The 5,151-nt window shown below is 45.6% G+C and overlaps 1 long non-coding RNA gene across 1 annotated transcript; it reads left to right on the forward strand.

The window, feature by feature from the left end:
* Window positions 1-299: 299 nt before the first annotated feature.
* Window positions 300-4,635, forward strand: LOC142910748 (uncharacterized). Its single transcript, XR_012933083.1, has 3 exons — window positions 300-539; window positions 991-1,150; window positions 2,394-4,635. It is a non-coding gene; the product is annotated as an uncharacterized LOC142910748 (long non-coding RNA).
* The last annotated feature ends 516 nt before the right edge of the window (window positions 4,636-5,151 follow it).

Here is a 5,151-nt window from a genome sequence, read left to right on the forward strand (position 1 = left end):
CCTCTAAATTTTTCAACGCTTTTACCGAACTTAATTCCCCTGTTTGTCGTGGTCAAATTCTTGTAATAAAAATGTAGTCTACTACATTTAATACAGGCTATGACAATGCATAGCCTGTATTAAAATCGGCGTCAATTAATCATTTCATTGCCTCCTTTCCAGCTTATAAAAATAAGATTTATGGACGGCATCTTTAAAAAAATTTGTGCGGGTGGGAAAAACGCCGCGGTCCCTAAACTGCGGAATCGTCTTGCGCGGCGAGCAGGCGCCGCGTGTCTTAGGCGCGCCTGCCCCGTGCGCGTGTTAACGAGTTACGGACAGCATCTCACACACACACAAAAAAATAAGTAGCACGTTGAAGATTAATTTATAAAGTAATCGATCAATTAAGAGGCTCTTTTAAAGCAATTTACAATTTTTTTGTATGGACGAATGATTTAATTTAATGTTTTTTTGGCTAGGTCAATGAAACGCCGCGGTCTCTAAAGTGTGGAATCGCCTCGCCGGGGAAGCAGGCGCCACGTCCTTCTCTCACGGCGGTGAGTTATAAACTATTTCATTATTGTTGTTATTATTATTGTTATTATTGTTAATCTTTAAAGCTTGTGATCAAAACGTCGTCCACTTCCCGTTGCCCACTCGACTTCTTCTTCTTTACCTTTTCGCTCACTTTAAAATAAGAAAGCATTGTTTAAGAATAAAACGTTGTTGTTGTTATTGTGTGTAAGGCGTTTCCAGGGTAGTCCTCGACTTACGACAGAGTTGCGTTACAGCGACCAACACCGTAACTCGGAAATATCGTCCTTAGCCTAGCCGGGAGTCTTACAGAATGGTGATAATTTAGCAAAAACAGAGATAATTTACAGTAGTGCAGTATAAACTATATACCGCATGTATTTATTACAATACTGTATTGCACAGTGAAATGTTAGCCCCAACAGTCTGTTAAGGCTAAACGGAGGGTTTTTGTCTTTGTTTGTGTGTATGCAGACCACGTATTCCTGAGTTTCCGTCCATCCGTGGTGGCGGCTGCAAGCATAGCATTGGCCCGTATAGAAGTAAAGCTGCCCTCTGCGTGGACTCTGTACATGCAACACTTCACTGGCCTTGCCTGGGAGATGATCCTGCCATGCGCGGAGCAGCTGATTTGGTGATTTGCACGACAAACAACACAAAGCTCTCCTAAGTGACCGTTTAAGAGACCTATTAAGGCTGAGTTGTGGCTCACGAGGCAGCAACGTGCTCTTTTCTCTCCACAATTTTTGTTTACAAACCAATACCAGTTACCCGTTAAAGCCGAATTTACCCAAGGGAAATTGAATACAGGTTATGCATCGCTGCCCAAACCATCACTGCTGCCCAAACCATCACTGCTTTAAGATTAACTGTTAGTCACAGGAAGGTGAAAGTGTCTCCCAGATCAAATGAGCAATGTCGGTGGGACCAAGGTATTCGTGTCGATTCAACATTCACACGGTGGAGGCCAGTATCTCCAGAGGACAAATACTGTTGTCAAGTTGGCATGACGAGAGACTACTAAAAAAACCAACGAGTATGCCATTGTGCAACAGATGGCAAATATTTTAAACAATATCCATGACGACTAAATGAAGCTGATATGTGGATTCCTGTGCGTGCGAATTTCACGTCCTAGTCCATCACGGATGCCCTGAGACTCGGTGAGGGGCCCCAGCATTACCCATGGTGCCTTGTGACTCATTGGTAGATGGGCCCTTATGGTTGAGGTTTCTCATCAACTTGCTGAATTAAATAAGCAGATGAAGACATTCTTACGGTGCTGTTGCTGGCTTCTTAGCATTTTGGGCCTGTGCTTAGCGACCGTTATTTAAACTTAACAACATTAAGTTGTACACTCTTAATTTTTAGAGATTGGGAAGTATGCTTTTCAGATTTTGCCCCAGGGTTGTTTCCACTTATGCTATATTGAGGACAAACTACTACAAACGACAGTACTATGCAGTGGTGTTAATTACTGCAGTACATCCCATGTGTTTTTATTGATGTCAAATTCTTATATTGCTGTCAAGGGCACGGTGTGATATTGGGTTCAAGGATTACAAGATGGCTTGAACCTAACATGATTAGACACACAGGCATGGACCTGTGTGTGTCAAGATGGGCTTGAGCCTAATATGATTAGACGCACAGGCATGGACCTGTGTGTGTCAAGATGGGCTTGAACCTAACATGATTAGACCCACAGGCATGGACCTGTGTGCGTCAAGATGGGCTTGAACCTAACATGATTAGACCCACAGGCATGGACCTGTGTGTGTCAAGATGGGCTTGTACCTAACATGATGAGACCCACAGGCATGGACCTGTGTGTCTGTACTAACTCTACGTCCTCCCCCTGTGTTCGAACTCTTCAGTAAATACAACTTCAACAGGAAGCAGGTCATGGAGCTTCAGGAAAATCCTGCTGTCCACTCTGAGCAGCCCTCCCACTCAGCCTCAGCCATACCACGTGTGCCTCGTCACCAGTCAACTCAACAGCAGCAGCAGCAGCAGCAGCCACAGCCACTACAGCAGCCACAGCAACAGCAGCAGCAGCAACAGCAGCAGCCACAGCAGCAGCAACAGCAGCAACAGCAGCAACAGCAGCAGCAGCAACAGTAGCAACAACAGCAACAACAGCAGCAGCAACAACAGCAACAACAGCAGCAGTAACAGCAGCAGCAACAGCAACAGCAGCAACAGCAGCAGCAGCCACAGCAACAACAGCAGCAACAGCAACAACAGCAGCAGCAGCCACAGCAGCAGCAGCAGCCACAGCAGCAGCAACAGCAGCAACAAATGATGCAGCAGCAGCAGCCACAGCAGCAGCAGGAGGAGCAGAAGCACTGAGTGCCCACGCCGTGCCCCCCACGCCGTGCCCCCCACGCCGTGCCCCCCACGCCGTGCCCCCCACGCCGTGCCCCCCCCCACGCTGCCTCGTGCCGGCCAAGCATCTGGTGCCCAAGTCGGTGCAGACGCCACCTGTGGAGGTGGGTCAGGAGATGGAGTCGTCGTCGCCGCCGCTGCTGCTGCCGTTCAGCAAAGAGACACTTGGCAACATTTGGGATGACCACGATTTGGCCGCGCAAGCCGCGTGTCAGCAGGAACCTGGCCATCGAGCCGCACAACAGATAGATCAGCAGGCTGTGCGGTGATTGCTGTTGCGTTTTCGGCAGGGCACCGATTTCAGGAATGCAGAACACGGAGCGAGTTGTCGGTCAAAGCTGCTCAGCTCGTCAGAGCTTTGGTCGGCAAGCTGTGGGGGGGTGGGGGGTGTTCAAGGAGGCTGTAGATTCATACTCTTTGGTTCTATTGGGTAAAGTCACGTAGGTAAAAAATAAAATAATAAAATTCTCACGACGTTTCGGCCACAACACAAGCGGCCTTCATCAGGTGAAGGGACGAGACTGTCTGGAGGACAGCGCTGGAGTGAGCTGTAGATTACCGGCAACGAAAGCGTCGCAGAATCTTCGCGATGGTTGCAAATTTCAATTAATGAGGCGTCGTGCCGCACGCAATCCCGTGAATATCGCAAACCGACTTCCGCTGGTCAAGAGGCCAGCCGAACGCCGACAAATAGTGGGTCGGCCTGCAGTTAAAAGCCACGCTGTTCAGGCCCAGCTCCACTCTGGCCATTTTATGTTTGGCCATGAATTCAAATGGCCAAAGAGACATAGTAAGAAAATGTCTTCAAGCCTAAGTGAGCATTGGTTGATGCTTATTTTCACGGGAGTTTCTCAGCCAATTAAGGTATTTTTTAAGGACACGTCTGTGAAGCGATCGTTGCCGTTCCACAAAGCGGCACTTACTGCGTCAATCCCGGAGGAATAATTGGTCGCGAAAGCCTACGTGTTAAACTGGAATAATTGTAGAATCTACCTCTTGTGTGGGAATTGAACTGGCGACTATCTGGTTATAGGTTGGACACTTTTATCACTGCGCTACACTGAACAACATTACCAAATACACTGAACATAATGTGCCACCTGTTTAGCCGTTAAAATAATTGAGAAACAAAAATAACCATGCGTGGAATTTGTACCAATCTCATGTCTCTGTTTTGGGGCATAGTGTTAGCCCAAAGCCACCCAGACACTTCCATTAAACAGTGAGAACTGTCTGCTACTTGTTTTTATATATTGCGTCCTTATCACTTATGCACCTCTCAGAAAGAACGTGTATTAATGAAATTACGTGTAATTGTAGGGATGGCAAAGTCAGTTTCGAAGTTTTCTGCATCGACATGTGAAAGATGCTGCTACGGACAGGTGTAATGCTGTAATTTCATTGTGGATAATTATGTACACTTTAAATGGGCACAATTAATTCTGTGTGTGACTGGGTGACAGCATTTAGATTCAGAATTATCTCTTGCATGTGAGACAAGGGAATCATTCATTGTTTTAGACTATTAATTTAGAAGAAATTATGTTACTGATAAAACTGTCTTCCTGCTCAAACGATCATGGCACGATATTCGTATTTGTGGTCCTGATCCAGTGTTGGTAATTCCTTTAATATCACCAACAAAGAGTATTTAAACCTGTAATTGACGAAAAAATCCGATCATAACAGCGCAGGTTGTAAAATCATGTTTTACTTGCAAATAAACATGAACGGTTTCTTTATAAGCAGTGCATTGTGGTTCTCTTACCTTTGGTCACTGTCAAAATAAATCTGAGCAAATCTGACCGACTGTCAGGTAGCACCAATACAGAGATGGGTAACTCTAGGCCCATGTAGTCATTGATCAGACTCATCATGTGTGGTATCATCACCAATACAGAGATGGGTAACTCTAGGCCCATGTAGTCATTGATCAGACTCATCAGTGGTATCATCACCAATACAGAGATGGGTAACTCTAGGCCCATTTAGTCATTGATCAGACTCATCAGTGTGGTATCATCACCAATACAGAGATGGGTAACTCTAGGCCCATTTAGTCATTGATCAGACTCATCAGTGTGGTATCATCACCAATACAAAGATGGGTAACTCTAGGCCCAGTCCTTGATGGCAATGATGACAATAGAATTTTAAAAAATGTATATATGGATAACTTCAAACAAAAATGAAAGCTTTATAAGAAATATAACCTTAGCTCCGTGTAGTTGACGTTGGCCGTGTTAT

The sequence above is a fragment of the Petromyzon marinus genome, unplaced genomic scaffold (genome assembly GCF_048934315.1).
Source record: "Petromyzon marinus isolate PM22_M1 ecotype Great Lakes invasive population unplaced genomic scaffold, UKy_Petmar_22M1.pri1.0 PM_G_Scaffold_15, whole genome shotgun sequence".
In the NCBI taxonomy this organism is placed as follows: domain Eukaryota; kingdom Metazoa; phylum Chordata; class Hyperoartia; order Petromyzontiformes; family Petromyzontidae; genus Petromyzon; species Petromyzon marinus.